The sequence below is a fragment of the Cynocephalus volans genome, chromosome 6, assembly GCF_027409185.1.
Source record: "Cynocephalus volans isolate mCynVol1 chromosome 6, mCynVol1.pri, whole genome shotgun sequence".
Classification (NCBI taxonomy): domain Eukaryota; kingdom Metazoa; phylum Chordata; class Mammalia; order Dermoptera; family Cynocephalidae; genus Cynocephalus; species Cynocephalus volans.
The window spans coordinates 25667308-25690468 of NC_084465.1; the positions used below are offsets into that span (position 1 = coordinate 25667308).

Genomic DNA, 23161 nt, shown 5'->3' on the forward strand with positions numbered 1-23161 from the left:
TTCTTTCCAGGGCATCCTGGAATAAGTTGGCTATTTAGTAGATCATTGGCATTTTAAAATACATCATTTTCGAAGGTCCTATAGCATAAGGCTGGTGTCTGAAAGTATGTCTCAGCCTAATGAGTACTTTAGCCAACCGCTGTGTATACACATTTGAGAAAGGCTTTGAAATTCTCTACTTGACCCATATGCAATCTTTGTGGGGAAAAAAATGGCCCTAAGAGACAGCCAACTGCTAGTGTCAACAGTAGAATTTACAAATTTGGGAATTTGGGAAGGTCTGTGACCTGTCTCTTCTGAATGTCAGGTATCTGTTTTACTTGATTTCTTTTCCCCACTTTCCTGCCTGAGTTCTTCTTATATTCACTGCAGAATACTCACAACCGTTACCCAGTTTTCACAGAAATAAGCACACACATTCACATTTATGTTTTGAACAATTTTTACTACTAGTAAGTACAGGAAAAACAGAGGTTAACAAAATTAACAAATATTGGGGGAGTTACAGAGTTACAAGAAATCATAAAAATACTAGTAAATAGTTATCCCTGGTCATCATTCAGTTACATTTGGGGCTTAACCTGCTTTCTTTTAGCTCCTCTCCTAACTCTTCTTAGGTGTTGGTTCCTGGGGCCTCTGCCCAATCTTATCTGTGTTGGATGATAGACCAGGCTACTCAGACTCTAGCACGAGGTAGATTCACATTGGCACCATTGCTGCATCTGAATCCCAGGTTGTTCCCTCTGGCCCTAAGCAGAACTGCAGTTCTATTCTGCAGCCACCCTGGATCCATAACCCCCTAGGTAGGAAGGCACTTTCCTATCTGGCCTCCAGTATTTCTCCTTTGAGCTTTTAGGCCAGCTGGCTTTAACTTTTAATTACCTACTCTATCCCTTTGGAGGTTTCTCTAGTTCTGTTTCCTTGTAGCTTCACTTTCTCTCCTGGTCTTTTTTTCTCTCTGGTTAGATTTGTCTGAAGTGTGTACACTAGCCAATAATTAAGCTGGCTATACTCTTAAGTAAAGCTAGTTTTATTTACCTTTGTTCCAAACTAGTATCTGGGCCCAGTCTTAAAGTAGCCCCTTGGCTTCTGCCATTATCCTGGGAGACTTTCCACTTCGTCAGTTTTTTCCAGTAGCCATCCCTCCTTGTTTCAGAATTCTTCCCACTATGGTATTTCTCACCAAGTTTCTGTTTTTTATGGGATACCATTACTTTTCAGTTTCAGAGGGAAATGAAATGCTAAATCCATTGAAGAATCAAGCCCTTCCCAGATGAGAACACTAGCTCCTCCCATTTCCCCAGGTTCACTTTGATAACTGATAACTCAGGTGCCTCACACCCCAGGGAGTGTTTTTAACAGAATGCAATAAGTACACGTTTACAATACCAAAACACACAAAACAACAATATTGAAATTACAGAAATTACATACAGTACAGGAAAACAACAACAGCAGAAAGCATTTCCACCAAGAGAAGAAGAACAGGGGAGGCTTTCCCACTCCTCTTCATTAAGGAGTTCATTTCTTTTTAAAACAGATTTTATAAATTAGCCCAGAGGTTTCAACCTTTGGTCTGCTGGCTATGGACTTTTGCTTGATGGTTTGTTTGATTTTTGTTTACAAAATTTTGGCATTTAGAGAATTTTCTTTCTTTTATGTTAAACTCAAGGGATTTCCTGATCAGTGCTAGAATGTAGTTATAAACTCTTGTCAATGCATCTTGGAGAAAAGAAATGGAATCCTGTCTCAACACTTGGACTTTTAAAATTTTGTTAGTAGTCAATTTATATTTGACCTGTCGTATATCTGCTTAAAAACAAACTCCTTTCTATTCTTTAGTTTTTGTCAGAAATTCTCAAATTTTTAACCATGGCCAATCCAGCGTTTTTGCTATGTAATGAAAGAAGTGAAATACCAGGGTATAGATGGTAATAACAATCTTTTACACATTCTTTCTTTTTTGCATTTTCCCATTGCAGATATTCCAAATTTTACCAATTTCCTCAAAATCTTTGCATCATCTCTACATGTTTCATTTCAGAAAAATATTTTTTCCTTATAATCACAGGAAAAAAAAAATAGAAATTCTTTGTTGTGATTTCCTTCAACTTGAAAACAGTATAGCATAGCAGGAAGGAATATAGGTTTTATAGACAGATGAGGATTTGAATTGAGGCCCTGCTACAGACTGACTGTGATCTTGGACAAGTTAATTTGTATAAGCCTGGTAAGATTGTTATAACAATAAAGTGAAATGAAATAAGTAAGGTGCTTGGCATAGTGCCACATAGTAAATACTAAGTAGAAGCTGCTATTATTTAATTCTGGGACTATACACTTTCTCCCTTTACCCTCTTTAAAATCAAATCTCCCACAGTTCAAAAGACACACACAACTCCAGAAAGTTGTTCCATCAATTATTCTTTTCTTCGCTCTGTCTTCAAGCTTTCCCACTCCTCCTTACTTAATAAATGTACAAAAATCAACCCTATCTGAAAAAATTTGCTTTAATCCAACGTTAACCAAAACACCTCTCAAAGCAATTTCTTGAGACAGTTATTGACATCATGTCTCAATTTAATTAGTCCTACTATCTTTCATCCTCCAAGAATTACTCCTTTACCCAAAAAATTTTAGAAAAGCCTTCAGTGTCACATTCCTTCTTAGCATCCATTGTCATTCAACAACTTTCTATATGAATATTTATTGTACCAGTAACAATATGTACTACATATGCAACATTCTACCATTATTCCCCAATTTGGACCTCTTTGATGCCTCTACCTATTTTGTTTATTCCATTACCTATTCAGAACCATTCTAATCCCTATATTGCTTTTATTATTGGACTACCAGGCTTTATTGTGTACTTCTCATCATCTGGAATTACTTCAACAGATGTAAATAGCTAATTTTAAAACAGTCTTCAATAGAAAATATCCATACTAAGATCAACTTTAACAGTACCTGTACGTGAGTTTCTTTTCTCTATTTTTCATTAGGAATACTGCCTGCCATATAACAATTCATAATTCTTTCATGTGTAATTCAGTCCTCAACTTTATGCCTACAATTCCTTAAAGTGCCATCTTAACTTAAGCTACCAATAACAATCTGATGGACTCAGAACTTTTCTCTGAATGTGTGGTCTCCCATCCATTACTTTGTTCAATATTAACCATATTATCTTTTGGCCTTCTGTACTAAATTCACGACTTCAACTAAGAGTTTTTATTTTGACTCACCTCCACCCCCTCACTGAGATCCATATTAATGACCGTTGATGAGACTTTGCATTCCTCTAAGCAAAGCATTTAATCTGCTTTTTCACTCAAATACTAAAAACTAGGAGGAGTAGAACATTACTCTTCAACTATCATTTTCCTGCCTTTTTCACTAGAATTTCAGGCTTACCTTAAAATTAATTTTCCTACCATTTGACCCAGTATGAGATCTACCAGGATTCCCAGTCTGAGGCCACCTTATTCCCATACTCATTCATCTTGTGCCTTTCTTCAAATGCTCTGAAATTTCTGTCATTCCCTTTTAAGCCATCTTTCTATCCTATTTGATGTCCCTTTTTTACCCAGTCATCGTCATCAATATCCCTAATTTTTATTGCTGACTCTATCTAAATAATCCCATCTCTCCAGAATGCAACTTTAACATTGCATACCCACACATTTTTGCTTTTTGTCTTAAAAAAAAAAAAAACCGAAAAATCCCTGCTCTATTGGTACCACCCAGGCCTTGTTCATTATCTGTCCATCATTGAAATGGATACACCATGTGAATGTGTGTGAGCTTCCTCCTTGACCTGGTCTCAGTGCTCAAAACATTTTCCTCCCCTTAGTGTCCAACATACTCACCTGCATCCTTGGCTATCAGAAGTACTGACTTTCTGAGGACTGCTGATCAGGCTCTCCCTTCAGACTCTGCTTCACAAATTTATCTCTATATCATGATTTATTCACCTGATTCTTAACCAGTTATCAAATTATTTTCTGCTGGAGCTTTCAGGTAGCCACCAAATTCCCTAACAATTTCTTTTGATACACTTTTTCTGTTTCCTTGGGATCAAGTTTAAATGGGTAACACTACTCATCTTACTAACTCTAACTTTCCTAAATAATTTGTAGGAAGATTTAAAATGGGTACTGTCCCCTTAATTCAAATTTTGTTATATCCAATATTTCTGCCCATGTTTGCTCTGCTAATTTTGTTGGAGACCACATTTAATGTAGTTTAACCAATGTGTAATGCTCATGATTGTGAATTTTACACTATTAAAACCATTTGCTTTTAAAATCCTAATCTCCAGTGATTTCTGCCACTACTTTCCACATAGGTTGGCTGTACTTTACAGTATCCCTCTATCAACTTTCTTCTTTTATATCTTTCCATTCGGTGAAATAGTTACCACAGACTTTAGGGGTTTTACCTCACTTGCTACTTTCCTACACTTTAACTTCTCTTCCCCTGAAATATTCTTACTTTCCAGACTTGATACCACCATAGCACGGCCTTGGCCCCTGAGATCTGCACACAACCCCATTTTAGGAACTGCGTTCCCCCTTCGCATTTTTCACACTAGCCCTTTTAGTGACACTGAGCCCCACAAAATTCATGAGGTTCTTGCCCCTCTAATCCACTTCCTGTCCCTATCTTTTCCCATTAACTCTACTAACTCAGCAGGGTCCCACACACCGCCTTTGATGGATACTCAACTCTAACACCCCTCTATTTTCATGCTGGATGGAAATTCAAACCTTGAGGGCCCATCCAAAGTACTGTCTCCTGAAGTTGCCTTCCAGAACCCTCTGCCTCACCTGTAATACCCAATTGTACTTCCCCTGCCACCTCCCAGTCAGTCACTGAACTCAGGAGGCCTTTCCCTTATATCAGCTTCTTTACTGACATGCCCTCCCTGTTGCCACCACAGAGAGCATCTTTGCCCCCAACATACAGTACTGAGTCCATCTGCTGTCTGCATTCACCTCTAACTATCCTACCTTCTCGGTTCTGCCATCTGGAAGACGGTGGTTTCCTGTCTTAGAGTCGTTCCCCCTGACCTTTCATTATCTCTCCACACACTTCATTGACACGGTGATCCCCAATGTTTCTGAGGTGCTACTACCTCTACAACCTCATTCTCCTTTGGTCTCCTCCATCTCTCCTTCGTTCCTCATCTCCTTCCAGCATGCTCTGCTTCCATGTGTTCTCCATCACCCTCTGCCGTGTCCCTCCCCGCGACCACCCAGGCACCGCCCTCCACTCACACCCACACAGCCTGTCTTCTTCTGGGTCGCCGCACCCTCCACTCTCGCCTCACTCCACAACCTAGTCCTCAAATCCGGGACCCTGGCATTGGTGCTGCACCCCCCACCCTTGACAGAAGTCAAACTCTGCTGTCACTCATCCTGGTCCGACAGGACCTATTCTCCCACCTCTGGCAGTCGTGACTCTGATGCCTCCATCGACCCCGACTCACGTGCACCATCTACTCATGCCCCCCTTCTCTGCCCCGCTCTGCACTCTCCCCTTCCACCCGCGATTCTCACCCGAGGATGCAGGACCCCAAGTGGGCCTATCAAAATCACCCTTTGGGGTTGTTTGTTGTGGTGGTTGTTTGCTTTTGTCTTTTGGCTTTGTTAACGGAATTTTTTTGAGCAGAACACTGCTCACCCCTCTGATGTTTTGATAGGCCTACCTGGGGGTCCCTGCCCACAGCCCCCCCTCGGGTGAAATCCACCCCCCCCCATCCTGGTTGAGAATCACTTGTGGACGGCTGCCTTTCCTCCCTGGGCTTTGCTCTCCCATTTCACGCCTCTAGCATTCTAGAGGTTGCCATTTACACTTCTCACTCAGAGATCTCAGCATTCCCTCCCCATCCCACCTTCCACCCAACCCCCATGTATGCCCAGCCCTCTCCTCTTGGAACCTCCTCATTCCCTTCCCTATTTTCTCTTTCACACAGCACATATCCCCAACCCCAGTCTGCATAACAGAATTGTTTCTTTAATGCCCAAACCCTTGGCTCATCCCTCTTGTGTACCCACCTGATATGACTCTTAGCCATTCTGTCAATACCTTTGGCCCCAATCTGCTCTTTCTGGTTTCTTACTATTGTCAATTTTTCTTCAACACGCTGCCTCTTCGTGGCTCCCACCTAAGGTACTCCTAACAATCCCTCCCCCTTTAGTCCTCATGTCCCTCCATATTTCTCAGGAGCCAACCCTTTCCGTTTCCCTTGACCTTCCACCCTACCTGAATATACACTCTCTCTTCTTCAGGTGGATTCAGTGGTCTTCCCAGCCTGTATTCATGACTCTCAAAACTCAACATGTATTACCCACTAACTCAGATAAATAAGGTTTTCTCAATGCGTAGAGCTTGGCTCATCTCCCCTCCCCCCTCCCCCCACCCCACCCTAACCCCTACCGCCCATAACCCTCCCTCCCATCCAACCCACCCTCCCATCCAACCCAGTAAACCCCATCCCAAACCCCATCCCCACCACCCACCCTTCCCCGCCACCCACCCTTCCCCGCCGGATCCGTAGTAAAGAGCCTGGCTCAAAATATGCACTCTTGCAATAACTTTCAAGGCTTTAAGAGCAGCCATTCCTCGCTGACCATTGCAATCCACCCCTTGTCCACTTTTCCTCCCCCTTGCCACAGCTTGCAGGCTGACCTGTACTTTCTCCATTCCTTTGTTCCTACTCTGGGACATCCCCTTTCTCATTCATCCTGGTGCTGTTCAGCCTGTCTACCTTCTACCTCGCTTTCTACTCTCCATCCTACCCTGGGTGCCAGCTGCCACCTTGTCTGTCTTTCCTAGGTGACTCCCCCCGCTGGGCTGTATCATCATCCCAAGTTCACTTTCTTTCATGAGGCCTTTCTGCCTGTGACACATTTCTCTCTTGCCTCCTTGGCTAAGGGAAGGCAACCTGCCTCTTTTCTATAGCCCAGATTTCTCTCAACTGCATAGTGCCTGTCTCTTGCTTGGATTCAGTCATCTTTCTGCACTGGCATGTGCTCACCTCTTGACCAGCTCTCCGAGCTCAACCTCTTTCCATTCTCTCTCTATCTAGATCCATTGGTTGGCACTCTTCCAGATCTTCCATTGATTCCGGCCACTACCTTCCACTACCTTCTCTTAGGCTGCTATTGCTTTCACCTCTCCCACCCCAACCTTTCTACCTCCTCTTCCCATTCCAGCAACTGGGTTCTCATAAAACTCTACAGCCAATCTGACCACTGCCTCCTCTTCGTCCTTTCCTCACCTCCATTAGTTGCACTTCCTCCTGATAGGGCCCCACTGAAAGAATACACCCAACCCATTGTGCTTCCCCTCCCACTACCTGTTGAAGCAGTCCAGATCCCATTTCTCTTTCCCTCTTAGCTGCACTATCTTCACAAGACCTGTGTTCAAATGTTAAGACCATCTTCTTACACAGGTACCACTCCCCATCCTGTTCTGCCTTGTTCTCTGGATCTAGCCTCCCCAAAAAAGAAGCACTCCTCCAACCCCACAAGCCTCACCCCACCCCTCCATATTGCTCTCCCCTATTGTGCCAATTTGCTGTGGACTTGACATTTTCCCATTAATCCTACATGCCCCACTGGGTTTCTGGGTTCCCCATCCCCACCCCCACCCATGGCTCTCTATATCCCTTTGTGAATTTTGTCCAACACATGTGACGCCTCTGTCCTTTCTACAGCCCTTCAACAGTAGGAGCATGGATTGAGTGATAATCGTAAAATCTCCCCTCCAAATTGGTATCCAACCACTCACCTTCCATTTGCAGACATCTCTCCATCCACATTCTGGACTCAGCATGAGTCCATCCCCAAGTCCCTGAGTTTACCTGCCAGTGGTTTCTGAGCACGTACCACACATTAATGTGCAAAGCTGCACATTAACAGTTTCTTCCACTTAATCTGATTCATGTTGGCCCTTCCCACTTTCTCCTAAGGGCCTGGGTCAGCAAATATCCAGGCTTTTGCTTCTCTTCCCAACTCTGCTTCTTGCTCTGGCCTTGGTCTGGACTTGGCATTGCACATGCCACTGACTAGGCCTCTGAGTTCTGCTGATGCCCCACTTTGGAAAGTATGTGTTCTGCCTTCCCATTGTCTGCCCTTGGCCCCATTACCAACATGGAAGCTCCCCCAAATACCTGATGTACTGTCCTTCTTATGGCAATGTTGTCCCTATCATTTTCCATCAACTCCCCTCCTCCAACTTGATCCCAAATACTGCCTTTCAGTGGATACCCGCCAAAGAGATGTCCCTCTCTTTTCATGTCAGAAGATGAATCAAGCCTTGCAGGGCCCATCTACTCCACTGTTTCCTGCAGTCATCTTCCAGAGCCCTATACCTCATCTTTCACATCCACTGGTACTCCCCCTGCCAACTCCGAGTAGATGGATAGATTTGGGAATGTTTTCCTTCATCTTGGCTTCCTTCCTGAATTGCACTTCCTACTGACACCACGGCGAGCATCTTTGCCCTTAACATGCTGTACTGAGTCCATCTGCTGTCTCCATTCACCTGATACCATCCTACCTTCTTGGTACTGTCATCGGGGAGATGGTGGTTTCTTCTCTTAGAATCGTTCCCCCTGACCTTTCATCATCTCTGCAAAAACTTCGTTGACACAGTGATCCCCAAAATTTCTGAGGTGGCACTACCTCTAAAACCTCATTCTCCTTTTGTCTCCCCACCTCTGCTTCATTCCTCATCTCCTTCCAGCATGCTCTGCTTCCATGTGGTCTCCATCACCCTCTGCCACGACCCTCCGCGTGACCACCAAGGAACTGCCCTCCACTCACACGCACACAGCCGGTCTTCTTCTAGGTCGGCGAACCCTCCTCTCTTGGCCACACTCCACAACCTACTCATCAAATCTAGGACCCTGGCATTGGCGCTGCACTCACCCCCCTTGACAGAAGTCACACTCTGCTGTGACTCATCCTAGTCCGACAAGACCTATTCTCCCACCTCTTGCAGTCATGACTCTCTGATGCCTCCATCAACCCGGACTCATGTGCACCATCTACTCGTAACGTCCTTCTCTGCCCCGCTCTGCACTCTCCCCTTCCACCCGCGATTCTCACCCGAGGATGCAGGACCCCAAGTGGGCCTATCAAAATCACCCTTTGGGGGTTGTTTGTTGTGGTTGTTGTTTGCTTTTGTCTTTTGGCTTTGTTAACAGAATTTTTTTGAGCAGAACACTGCTCACCCCTCTGATGTTTTGATAGGCCTACCTGTGGGTCCATGCCCACAGCCCCCCCTCGGGTGAAATCCACCCCCCCCCATCCTGGATGAGAATCACTTGTGGACAACTGCCTTTCCTCCCTGGGCTTTGCTCTCCCATTTCACGCCTCTAGCTTTCTAGAGGTTGCCATTTACACTCCTCATTCAGAGATCTCAGCATTCCCTCCCCACCCCACCTTCCCCGTATGCCCCCATGTATGCCCAGCCCTCTCCTCTTGGAACCTCCTCATTCCCTTCCCTATTTTCTCTCTCACATAGCACACGTCCCCAAACCCAGTCTCCACGACAGATTTGTTATCATGGCTGAAACCCTGGCCCGTCCTGCGTATTCCTGCACTTGATATGACTCTCAGCCATTCTGTCAATATCTTTGGCCCCAAGCTGGTACTTTCGGGTGCTTACAATTGTCTCTGTTTCTTCATCACCCCGCCTCTTTTCTGCTCACTAACAAGGAGCTCCTGAAAAACCTCCGCCCTTTTTCTCCTATACTGCCTCCTTGTTTGCCCGAAACTAGCTCTTTAATTTTCCCTTTATCTTACACCCTACCTGAAGGTACTCTAGTTCTCTTCTTTGGGTAGATTCATTAGTCTTCCCAGCCTGTATGACGAGCCTCAACACTGGACAGGTAATCATCTCGCAGCTCATTTGAATGAAATTGTTTCATCGATGCCTGGAGCTGGGTGCATTTCCCTCAACCTTCCACCCGCCCGCCCCCCATCCCCAAATCCTACCCTCTCTAATCCAAACCCTGACCACCCATCCAGCCCAATCAACTGGTTTCAAACCCTGTCCTCGCAGCCCATCCCTGCCACCGTCCCGTCCCTCCCGGATCCATGGTAAAGAGCCTGGCTCAAAACATGCACCCTTGTAATAACTTCCAAGGCTTTAAGAACAGCCATTCCTCGCTGCCCGTTGCACTCCACCTCTTGTCCACTTTTCCTCCCCCTTGCCGCAGCTTGCAGGCTGACCTGTGCGTTCTCCGTTCCTTTGTTCCCAGCCTGGGACATCCGCCTTCTCCTCACTCACCCTGGGGCTGTCCAGCCTGTCTCCCTTCTACCTCGCTCTCGGCTCTCCATCCTTCCCTGGGTGCCAGCTGCCACCTTGTCTGTCTTTCCTGGGTGACCCCCCGCTGGGCTGCATCATCATCCCCAGTTCTCATTCTTTCGTGCGGCCTTTCTGCCTATGACACGTTTCTCTCTGCCTTCTTAGCTAAGGGAAGGCACCCTGCCTCTTTTCTATGGCCCGTGTTTCTGTCAATGGCATAGTGCCTGTCGCTTGCTTGGATTCAGTCAGGCTATCTGCACAGGCATGTGCTCACTTCTGTGACCCGCTTTCAGGGCTCAGTCCCTTCCCATCCTCTCCCTAGTCTACGTTCTCTCTGGAACCATTGACTGTCACTCCTCCGGATTTTCATTTGGTTCCAGCTACTGTCTTCCCTTAGCCTGCCTTTTCCTTTGCCTCTTCTTGTCCAACCTTTCTTCCTCTTCCCTCTTCCGATTCCATCACGTGGCTTCCCACAAAATCTGTAGCCAGTGTGACCACTGCCTCTTCTTCATCCTTTCCTCACGTCCACCACTGCCATTTCCCCCGTAGGGCCTCGATGAGTAAATGCACCCTGCCCATCCTGTTTGCTCTCCCACTACCCAGCGAGGCCTTTCAGGTGGGCCATTTCCTCTTCCCTGTTGGCTGGCTGCACTACAACCCCCATGTTCACATTTTAAGACCTTCTTCTTAGATACCACTCCCCATCCTCTTCTGTTTTCCCTGCTCTCTCGTTCTTGGATCAAGCCTTCCAAGAAAGAAGCCCCCACCCCAGCCTCCAATCCTGCAACCCAGTCCTTGCTCTGCTCTGTCTTGTTATGCCAATTTGCTGCCAGCTGATCTTCTTGTAGTAAACCTACAATGCCCACTTGGTTTGAAGGACCCCCATCCTTTCCCCTGGCTGGGCTCCATTCCAACAGAATCCCTCTGCAGATTCTGTTTAGCACACACTACACCTCCATCTTTTCAGCCACCCTTGGACGGTGGGAGCATGGCTTCAGTGATCTTTGCCAAGTGATTCCTCCAGTTCGGTGCCCAACTGCTCCTCTACCGTTTGGTAGCGTCTTTCTCTACACAGACTGGACTCAATCCTCATCCCTAAGACCCTGATGTTATCTGCTAGTCATTACTGTGCAGGAGCTGTGTTAATGTATGACACTGCCCTCTGTTTAACCTGAGTAATTCTGGCCCCTTCCCCAACTTTCTCCTAAGGGCCTGGTTAGGTAAACACCCAGGCTCTTGCCTTCCTTCCCTATTCCTAATGTCTCAGCTCGATACTGTCTTGCTACAAATGTTCCCCTGAGATCTGCCGATGCCCCCCGTTTGCAAACTCTGCGTTTCGCTCTCCCTTCTTCCTTACTGGTCCTTTACCAACACTGATCCCGCACGGATCCATAACATTTTCTCCCTCCTTACCCACCTCCCATCCATTTCCTTTCCCACCTAAACCCCATACTCAGCTGGCATATTTTATACCATCTCCCAGTGGCTGCTGGGCTGCCACGTCCCTCTCTTTCTCTGCTGGATGGCAGTTGAAACCTTGAGGGCCCGTCCACAGCACTGTCTCCTGCAGTTGCCTTCCAGAACCCTCTGCCTCACCTGCAACACCCAGTTGTACTTCCCCTGCCACCTCCAAGTCAGTCGCTGAACTCAGGAGTCCTTTCCCTCGTGTCGGCTCCCTTCCTGACGTGCCCTCCCTCCTGCCACCGTGGCGAGGATCTTCGCCCCCAACATGCTGGACTGAGTCCGTCTGCTGTCCTCATTCACCCCTAACCATTCTACCTTCTCGGTTCTGCCGTCTGGGAGACGGTGGTTTCCTCTCTCAGAGTCGTTCCCCCTGACCTTTCGTCATCTCTCCACGCGCTTCATTGACACAGTGATCCCCAACGTTTCTAAGGTGCCACTGCCTCTGAAACCTCATTCTCCTATGGCCTCCACCCACCTATCCTTCATTCCTCACTCGTCTCACCCACACCATGCTCTTTCCCCTCCGTGGGCTTTGTAACATGGTTCTGGAGACAAGGTCCCTGGATTGTCCATGCACACCCCCAGCTGCTTGGTCCCTACCATGCCTCCCTTGGCAAGTGCATTCCTGATCCTCTTGACATGTCTCTCCTCTCTTAGCTGCTAGGCTCCCTCGTCTGCTCTTTGTCCTCCCTCCTGCCCATCGCACCACCTCTCGTCTGTCATGCTCTCCCACGAGTTGCACACTCCTCACCTGCTCTCCAGCTCCTGGGCCTAGGATGATCGTTTCTCCTGCTTTTCTCCTCTACTGCGTAGGAAATTGCTGTCATACCTTAGCCCTCTGACATTCTTTATGCTACCTTCTGGGAGTCTTCCCCTGGAATCAGTAGTCTTCTTGGGAGTGTACTCCCTCCTTGCCTGCCCCGGCACCCACTGCTCCAGCAAATTCAGTCATCTCTGGGTGAGACATCCACTTCCAAGTGCACTCACTCTACCCTTCAGCCACACTCGCGTCCCCCTGGCCCCAGGTTATGGGTTCCTTCTGGCTCCACAATACCATGGCTCCTGTCACCTTTCCCCTTTCCTCCTATTCCTTCCTGTCACGCTCTGAACATGCATTCGGGGAGCACGTGCCTGTGCTCAACCTGCCTTGTTCCTGTCACCACGGCACTTTTCTCTTCCGTCCCCGCCCCTCCCACCTGCGCCCACCGCAAATGTGCTCATTCTCCACCTGACTTCCCTTCTCTCCAGAGAGCTGCCCCTTCCTGGGCACTACCGTGCCTCCCACCCTCTGTCCTTCTTCTCCGTACTTAGCCCTCATCTCCTTCCAGCATGCTCTGCTTCCATGTGGTCTCCATCACCCTCTGCCTTGTCCCTCCCTGCGACCACCGGGGAACCGCCCTCCGCTCACACCCACACAGCCTGTCTTCTTCTGGGTCGCCGCACCCTCCTCTCTCGGCCTCACTCCGCAACCTAGTCCTCAAATCCAGGACCCTGGCATTGGCGCTGCACTCCAAACCCTTGACAGAAGTCATACTCCGCCGTCATCATCACAGCTGCCTTCTCAGCTACATCCATTTGCTCGCTGTCACTCATCCTGGTCCTACAGGACCTGTTCTCCCACCTCTGGCAGTCGTGACTCTCTGATGCCTCCATCGACCCCGACTCACGTGCACCATCTACTCATGCCCCCCTTCTCTGCCCCGCTCTGCACTCTCCCCTTCCACCCGCGATTCTCACCCGAGGATGCAGGACCCCAAGTGGGCCTATCAAAATCACCCTTTGGGGGTTGGTTGTTGTGGTGGTTGTTTGCTTTTGTCTTTTGGCTTTGTTACCGGAATTTTTTTGAGCAGAACACTGCTCACCCCTCTGATGTTTTGATAGGCCTACCTGGGGGTCCCTGCCCACAGCCCCCCCTCGGGTGAAATCCACCCCCCCCATCCTGGTTGAGAATCACTTGTGGACGGCTGCCTTTCCTCCCTGGGCTTTGCTCTCCCATTTCACGCCTCTAGCTTTCTAGAGGTGGCCATCTACGCTCCTCACTCAGAGATCTCAGCATTCCCTCCCCACCCCACCTTCCACGTATGCCCCCATGTATGCCCAGCCCTCCCCTCTTGGAACCTCCTCATTCCCTTCCCTATTTTCTCTTTCACACAGCACACGTCCCCAAACCCAGTCTCCACGACAGATTTGTTTTCATGGCTGAATCCCTGGCCCGTCCTGCGTATTCCTGCACTTGATATGACTCTCAGCCATTCTGTCAATATCTTTGGCCCCAAGCTGGTACTTTTGGGTGCTTACAGTTGTCTCTTTTTTATTCATCGCCCCGTCTCCTTTCTGCTCACTAACGGGGAGCTCCTGCAAAACCTCGGCCCTTTTTTTTCCTAAACTACCTCCTTGTCTGCCCGAAACTAGCTCTTTAATTTTCCCTTTATCTTACACCCTACCTGAATGTACTCTAGTTCTCTTCTTTGGGTAGATTCATTAGTCTTCCCAGCCTGTATGACGAGCCTCAACACTGGACAGGTGATCATCTCGCAGCTCATTTGAATGAAATTGTTTCATCGATGCCTGGAGCTCGGTGCATTTCCCTCAACCTTCCACCCCCCCGCCCCCCATCCCCAAATCCTACCCTCTCTAATCCAAACCCTGACCACCCATCCAGCCCAGTCAACTGGTTTCAAACCCTGTCCTCGCAGCCCATCCCTGCCACCCTCCCGTCCCTCCCGGATCCATGGTAAAGAGCCTGGCTCAAAACATGCACCCGTGTAATAACTTCCAAGGCTTTAAGAACAGCCATTCCTCCCTGCCCGTTGCAGTCCACCTCTTGTCCACTTTTCCTCCCCCTTGCCGCGGCTTGCAGGCTGACCTGTGCGTTCTCCGTTCCTTTGTTCCCAGCCTGGGACATCCGCCTTCTCCTCACTCACCCTGGGGCTGTCCAGCCTGTCTCCCTTCTACCTCGCTCTCGCCTCTCCATCCCTCCCTGGGTGCCAGCTGCCACCTTGTCTGTCTTTCCTGGGTGACCCCCCGCTGGGCTGCATCATCATCCCCAGTTCTCATTCTTTCGTGCGGCCTTTCTGCCTATGACACGTTTCTCTCTGCCTTCTTAGCTAAGGGAAGGCACCCTGCCTCTTTTCTATGGCCCGTGTTTCTGTCAATGGCATAGTGCCTGTCGCTTGCTTGGATTCAGTCAGGCTATCTGCACAGGCATGTGCTCACTTCTGTGACCCGCTTTCAGGGCTCAGTCCCTTCCCATCCTCTCCCTAGTCTACGTTCTCTCTGGAACCATTGACTGTCACTCCTCCGGATTTTCATTTGGTTCCAGCTACTGTCTTCCCTTAGCCTGCCTTTTCCTTTGCCTCTTCTTGTCCAACCTTTCTTCCTCTTCCCTCTTCCGATTCCATCACGTGGCTTCCCACAAAATCTGTAGCCAGTGTGACCACTGCCTCTTCTTCATCCTTTCCTCACGTCCACCACTGCCATTTCCCCCGTAGGGCCTCGATGAGTAAATGCACCCTGCCCATCCTGTTTGCTCTCCCACTACCCTGCGAGGCCTTTCAGGTGGGCCATTTCCTCTTCCCTGTTGGCTGGCTGCACTACAACCCCCATGTTCACATTTTAAGACCTTCTTCTTAGATACCACTCCCCATCCTCTTCTGTTTTTCCTGCTCTCTCGTTCTAGGATCAAGCCTTCCAAGAGAGAAGCCCCCACCCCAGCCTCCAATCCTGCAACCCAGTCCTTGCTCTGCTCTGTCTCGTTATGCCAGTTTGCTGCCAGCTGATCTTCTTGTAGTAAACCTACAATGCCCACTTGGTTTGAAGGACCCCCATCCTCTCCCCTGGCTGGACTCCATTCCAACAGAATCCCTCTGCAGATTCTGTTTAGCACACACTACACCTCCATCTTTTCAGCCACCCTTGGACGGTGGGAGCATGGCTTCAGTGATCTTTGCCAAGTGATTCCTCCAGTTCGATGCCCAAGTGCTCCTCTACCGTTTGGTAGCGTCTTTCTCTACACAGACTGGACTCAATCCTCATCCCTAAGACCCTGATGTTATCTGCTAGTCATTACTGTGCAGGAGCTGTCTTAATGTATGACACTGCCCTCTGTTTAACCTGAGTGATTCTGGCCCCTTCCCCAACTTTCTCCTAAGGGCCTGGTTAGGTAAACACCCAGGCTCTTGCCTTCCTTCCCTATTCCTAATGTCTCAGCTCGATACTGTCATGCTACAAATGTTCCCCTGAGATCTGCCGATGCCCCCCGTTTGCAAACTCTGCGTTTCGCTCTCCCTTCTTCCTTACTGGTCCTTTTACCAACACTGATCCCGCACGGATCCATAACATTTTCTCCCTCCTTACCCACCTCCCATCCATTTCCTTTCCCACCTAAACCCCATACTCAGCTGGCATATTTTATACCATCTCCCAGTGGCTGCTGGGCTGCCACGTCCCTCTCTTTCTCTGCTGGATGGCAGTTGAAACCTTGAGGGCCCGTCCACAGCACTGTCTCCTGCAGTTGCCTTCCAGAACCCTCTGCCTCACCTGCAACACCCAGTTGTACTTCCCCTGCCACCTCCAAGTCAGTCGCTGAACTCAGGAGTCCTTTCCCTCGTGTCGGCTCCCTTCCTGACGTGCCCTCCCTCCTGCCACCGTGGCGAGCATCTTTGCCCCCAACATGCTGGACTGAGTCCATCTGCTGTCCTCATTCACCCCTAACCATTCTACCTTCTCGGTTCTGCCGTCTGGGAGACGGTGGTTTCCTGTCTCAGAGTCGTTCCCCCTGACCTTTCGTCGTCTCTCCACGCGCTTCGTTGACACAGTGATCCCCAACGATTCTAAGGTGCCACTGCCTCTGAAACCTCGTTCTCCTATGGCCTCCACCCACCTATCCTTCATTCCTCACTCGTCTCACCCACACCATGCTCTTTCCCCTCCGTGGGCTTTGTAAGATGCTTCTGGGGACAAGGTCCCTGGATTCTCCATGCACACCCCCGGCTGCTTGGTCCCTACCATGCCTCCCTTGGCAAGTGCATTCCTGATCCTCTTGACATGTCTCTCCTCTCTTAGCTGCTAGGCTCCCTCGTCTGCTCTTTGTCCTCCCTCCTGCCCATCGCACCACCTCTCGTCTGTCATGCTCTCCCACGAGTTGCACACTCCTCACCTGCTCTCCAGCTCCTGGGCCTAGGATGATCGTTTCTCCTGCTTTTCTCCTCTGCTGCGTAGCAAATTGCTGTCATACCTTAGCCCTCTGACATTCTTTATGCTACCTTCTGGGAGTCTTCCCCTGGAATCAGTAGTCTTCTTGGGAGTGTACTCCCTCCTTGCCTGCCCCGGCACCCACTGCTCCAGCAAATTCAGTCATCTCTGGGTGAGACATCCACTTCCAAGTGCACTCACTCTACCCTGCAGCCACACTCACGTCCCCCTGCCCCAGGTTATGGGTTCCTTCTGGCTCCACAATACCATGGCTCCTGTCACCTTTCCCCTTTCCTCCTATTCCTTCCTGTCACGCTCTGAACATGCATTCGGGGAGCACGTGCCTGTGCTCACCCTGCCTTGTTCCTGTCACCACGGCACTTTTCTCTTCCGTCCCCGCCCCTCCCACCTGCGCCCACCGCAAATGTGCTCATTCTCCACCTGACTTCCCTTCTCTCCAGAGAGCTGCCCCCTCCTGGGCACTACCGTGCCTCCCACCCTCTCCTTCTTCTCCCTACTTAGCCCTCATCTCCTTCCAGCATGCTCTGCTTCCATGTGGTCTCCATCACCCTCTGCCTTGTCCCTCCCTGCGACCACCGGGGAACCGCCCTCCGCTCACACCCACACAGCCTGTCTTCTTCTGGGTCGCCGCACTCTCCTCTCTCGGCCTCACTCCGCAACCTAGTCCTCAAATCCAGGACCCTGGCATTGGCGCTGCACTCCAAACCCTTGACAGAAGTCATACTCCGCCGTCATCATCACAGCTGCCTTCTCAGCTACATCCATTTGCTCGCTGTCACTCATCCTGGTCCTACAGGACCTGTTCTCCCACCTCTGGCAGTCGTGACTCTCTGATGCCTCCATCGACCCCGACTCACGTGCACCATCTACTCATGCCCCCCTTCTCTGCCCCGCTCTGCACTCTCCCCTTCCACCCGCGATTCTCACCCGAGGATGCAGGACCCCAAGTGGGCCTATCAAAATCACCCTTTGGGGGTTGGTTGTTGTGGTGGTTGTTTGCTTTTGTCTTTTGGCTTTGTTACCGGAATTTTTTTGAGCAGAACACTGCTCACCCCTCTGATGTTTTGATAGGCCTACCTGGGGGTCCCTGCCCACAGCCCCTCCTCGGGTGAAATCCACCCCCCCCATCCTGGTTGAGAATCACTTGTGGACGGCTGCCTTTCCTCCCTGGGCTTTGCTCTCCCATTGCACGCCTCTAGCTTTCTTGAGGTGGCCATTTACGCTCCTCACTCAGAGATCTCAGCATTCCCTCCCCACCCCACCTTCCACGTATGCCCCCATGTATGCCCAGCCCTCCCCTCTTGGAACCTCCTCATTCCCTTCCCTATTTTCTCTTTCACAGAGCACACGTCCCCAAACCCAGTCTCCACGACAGATTTGTTTTCATGGCTGAATCCCTGGCCCGTCCTGCGTATTCCTGCACTTGATATGACTCTCAGCCATTCTGTCAATATCTTTGGCCCCAAGCTGGTACTTTTGGGTGCTTACAGTTGTCTCTTTTTTATTCATCGCCCCGTCTCCTTTCTGCTCACTAACGGGGAGCTCCTGCAAAACCTCGGCCCTTTTTTTTCCTAAACTGCCTCCTTGTCTGCCCGAAACTAGCTCTTTAATTTTCCCTTTATCTTACACCCTACCTGAAGGTACTCTAGTTCTCTTCTTTGGGTAGATTCATTAGTCTTCCCAGCCTGTATGACGAGCCTCAACACTGGACAGGTGATCATCTCGCAGCTCATTTGAATGAAATTGTTTCATCGATGCCTGGAGCTCGGTGCATTTCCCTCAACCTTCCACCCCCCCGCCCCCCATCCCCAAATCCTACCCTCTCTAATCCAAACCCTGACCACCCATCCAGCCCAGTCAACTGGTTTCAAACCCTGTCCTCGCAGCCCATCCCTGCCACCGTCCCGTCCCTCCCGGATCCATGGTAAAGAGCCTGGCTCAAAACATGCACCCGTCTAATAACTTCCAAGGCTTTAAGAACAGCCATTCCTCCCTGCCCGTTGCAGTCCACCTCTTGTCCACTTTTCCTCCCCCTTGCCGTGGCTTGCAGGCTGACCTGTGCGTTCTCCGTTCCTTTGTTCCCAGCCTGGGACATCCGCCTTCTCCTCACTCACCCTGGGGCTGTCCAGCCTGTCTCCCTTCTACCTCGCTCTCGCCTCTCCATCCCTCCCTGGGTGCCAGCTGCCACCTTGTCTGTCTTTCCTGGGTGACCCCCCGCTGGGCTGCATCATCATCCCCAGTTCTCATTCTTTCGTGCGGCCTTTCTGCCTATGACACGTTTCTCTCTGCCTTCTTAGCTAAGGGAAGGCACCCTGCCTCTTTTCTATGGCCCGTGTTTCTGTCAATGGCATAGTGCCTGTCGCTTGCTTGGATTCAGTCAGGCTATCTGCACAGGCATGTGCTCACTTCTGTGACCCGCTTTCAGGGCTCAGTCCCTTCCCATCCTCTCCCTAGTCTACGTTCTCTCTGGAACCATTGACTGTCACTCCTCCGGATTTTCATTTGGTTCCAGCTACTGTCTTCCCTTAGCCTGCCTTTTCCTTTGCCTCTTCTTCTCCAACCTTTCTTCCTCTTCCCTCTTCCGATTCCATCACGTGGCTTCCCACAAAATCTGTAGCCAGTGTGACCACTGCCTCTTCTTCATCCTTTCCTCACGTCCACCACTGCCATTTCCCCCGTAGGGCCTCGATGAGTAAATGCACCCTGCCCATCCTGTTTGCTCTCCCACTACCCTGCGAGGCCTTTCAGGTGGGCCATTTCCTCTTCCCTGTTGGCTGGCTGCACTACAACCCCCATGTTCACATTTTAAGACCTTCTTCTTAGATACCACTCCCCATCCTCTTCTGTTTTTCCTGCTCTCTCGTTCTAGGATCAAGCCTTCCAAGAGAGAAGCCCCCACCCCAGCCTCCAATCCTGCAACCCAGTCCTTGCTCTGCTCTGTCTCGTTATGCCAATTTGCTGCCAGCTGATCTTCTTGTAGTAAACCTACAATGCCCACTTGGTTTGAAGGACCCCCATCCTCTCCCCTGGCTGGACTCCATTCCAACAGAATCCCTCTGCAGATTCTGTTTAGCACACACTACACCTCCATCTTTTCAGCCACCCTTGGACGGTGGGAGCATGGCTTCAGTGATCTTTGCCAAGTGATTCCTCCAGTTCGGTGCCCAAGTGCTCCTCTACCGTTTGGTAGCGTCTTTCTCTACACAGACTGGACTCAATCCTCATCCCTAAGACCCTCTTGTTATCTGCTAGTCATTACTGTGCAGGAGCTGTCTTAATGTATGACACTGCCCTCTGTTTAACCTGAGTGATTCTGGCCCCTTCCCCAACTTTCTCCTAAGGGCCTGGTTAGGTAAACACCCAGGCTCTTGCCTTCCTTCCCTATTCCTAATGTCTCAGCTCGATACTGTCATGCTACAAATGTTCCCCTGAGATCTGCCGATGCCCCCCGTTTGCAAACTCTGCGTTTCGCTCTCCCTTCTTCCTTACTGGTCCTTTTACCAACACTGATCCCGCACGGATCCATAACATTTTCTCCCTCCTTACCCACCTCCCATCCATTTCCTTTCCCACCTAAACCCCATACTCAGCTGGCATAGTTTATACCATCTCCCAGTGGCTGCTGGGCTGCCACGTCCCTCTCTTTCTCTGCTGGATGGCAGTTGAAACCTTGAGGGCCCGTCCACAGCACTGTCTCCTCCAGTTGCCTTCCAGAACCCTCTGCCTCACCTGCAACACCCAGTTGTACTTCCCCTGCCACCTCCAAGTCAGTCGCTGAACTCAGGAGTCCTTTCCCTCGTGTCGGCTCCCTTCCTGACGTGCCCTCCCTCCTGCCACCGTGGCGAGCATCTTTGCCCCCAACATGCTGGACTGAGTCCATCTGCTGTCCTCATTCACCCCTAACCATTCTACCTTCTCGGTTCTGCCGTCTGGGAGACGGTGGTTTCCTGTCTCAGAGTCGTTCCCCCTGACCTTTCGTCGTCTCTCCACGCGCTTCGTTGACACAGTGATCCCCAACGATTCTAAGGTGCCACTGCCTCTGAAACCTCGTTCTCCTATGGCCTCCACCCACCTATCCTTCATTCCTCACTCGTCTCACCCACACCATGCTCTTTCCCCTCCGTGGGCTTTGTAAGATGCTTCTGGGGACAAGGTCCCTGGATTCTCCATGCACACCCCCGGCTGCTTGGTCCCTACCATGCCTCCCTTGGCAAGTGCATTCCTGATCCTCTTGACATGTCTCTCCTCTCTTAGCTGCTAGGCTCCCTCGTCTGCTCTTTGTCCTCCGTCCTGCCCATCGCACCACCTCTCGGCTGTCATGCTCTCCCACGAGTTGCACACTCCTCACCTGCTCTCCAGCTCCTGGGCCTAGGATGATCGTTTCTCCTGCTTTTCTCCTCTGCTGCGTAGCAAATTGCTGTCATACCTTAGCCCTCTGACATTCTTTATGCTACCTTCTGGGAGTCTTCCCCTGGAATCAGTAGTCTTCTTGGGAGTGTACTCCCTCCTTGCCTGCCCCGGCACCCACTGCTCCAGCAAATTCAGTCATCTCTGGGTGAGACATCCACTTCCAAGTGCACTCACTCTACCCTGCAGCCACACTCGCGTCCCCCTGCCCCGGGTTATGGGTTCCTTCTGGCTCCACAATACCATGGCTCCTGTCACCTTTCCCCTTTCCTCCTATTCCTTCCTGTCACGCTCTGAACATGCATTCGGGGAGCACGTGCCTGTACTCACCCTGCCTTGTTCCTGTCACCACGGCACTTTTCTCTTCCGTCCCCGCCCCTCCCACCTGCGCCCACCGCAAATGTGCTCATTCTCCACCTGACTTCCCTTCTCTCCAGAGAGCTGCCCCCTCCTGGGCACTACCGTGCCTCCCACCCTCTGTCCTTCTTCTCCCTACTTAGCCCTCATCTCCTTCCAGCATGCTCTGCTTCCATGTGGTCTCCATCACCCTCTGCCTTGTCCCTCCCTGCGACCACCGGGGAACCGCCCTCCGCTCACACCCACACAGCCTGTCTTCTTCTGGGTCGCCGCACCCTCCTCTCTCGGCCTCACTCCGCAACCTAGTCCTCAAATCCAGGACCCTGGCATTGGCGCTGCACTCCAAACCCTTGACAGAAGTCATACTCCGCCGTCATCATCACAGCTGCCTTCTCAGCTACATCCATTTGCTCGCTGTCACTCATCCTGGTCCTACAGGACCTGTTCTCCCACCTCTGGCAGTCGTGACTCTCTGATGCCTCCATCGACCCCGACTCACGTGCACCATCTACTCATGCCCCCCTTCTCTGCCCCGCTCTGCACTCTCCCCTTCCACCCGCGATTCTCACCCGAGGATGCAGGACCCCAAGTGGGCCTATCAAAATCACCCTTTGGGGGTTGGTTGTTGTGGTGGTTGTTTGCTTTTGTCTTTTGGCTTTGTTACCGGAATTTTTTTGAGCAGAACACTGCTCACCCCTCTGATGTTTTGATAGGCCTACCTGGGGGTCCCTGCCCACAGCCCCCCCTCGGGTGAAATCCACCCCCCCCATCCTGGTTGAGAATCACTTGTGGACGGCTGCCTTTCCTCCCTGGGCTTTGCTCTCCCATTTCACGCCTCTAGCTTTCTTGAGGTGGCCATTTACGCTCCTCACTCAGAGATCTCAGCATTCCCTCCCCACCCCACCTTCCACGTGTGCCCCCATGTATGCCCAGCCCTCCCCTCTTGGAACCTCCTCATTCCCTTCCCTATTTTCTCTTTCACACAGCACACATCCCCAAACCCAGTCTCCACGACAGATTTGTTTTCATGGCTGAATCCCTGGCCCGTCCTGCGTATTCCTGCACTTGATATGACTCTCAGCCATTCTGTCAATATCTTTGGCCCCAAGCTGGTACTTTTGGGTGCTTACAGTTGTCTCTTTTTTATTCATCGCCCCGTCTCCTTTCTGCTCACTAACGGGGAGCTCCTGCAAAACCTCGGCCCTTTTTTTTCCTAAACTGCCTCCTTGTCTGCCCGAAACTAGCTCTTTAATTTTCCCTTTATCTTACACCCTACCTGAAGGTACTCTAGTTCTCTTCTTTGGGTAGATTCATTAGTCTTCCCAGCCTGTATGACGAGCCTCAACACTGGACAGGTGATCATCTTGCAGCTCATTTGAATGAAATTGTTTCA

The 23161-nt window shown here is 50.3% G+C and overlaps 1 protein-coding gene across 1 annotated transcript in view; it reads left to right on the forward strand.

Annotated features, from left to right (window-relative positions):
- The window catches only part of COPG2 (COPI coat complex subunit gamma 2), a 330424-nt gene that overhangs the window by 80979 nt on the left and 226284 nt on the right, over positions 1–23161 (forward strand). The gene's annotated exons all lie outside the window — the stretch shown is intronic.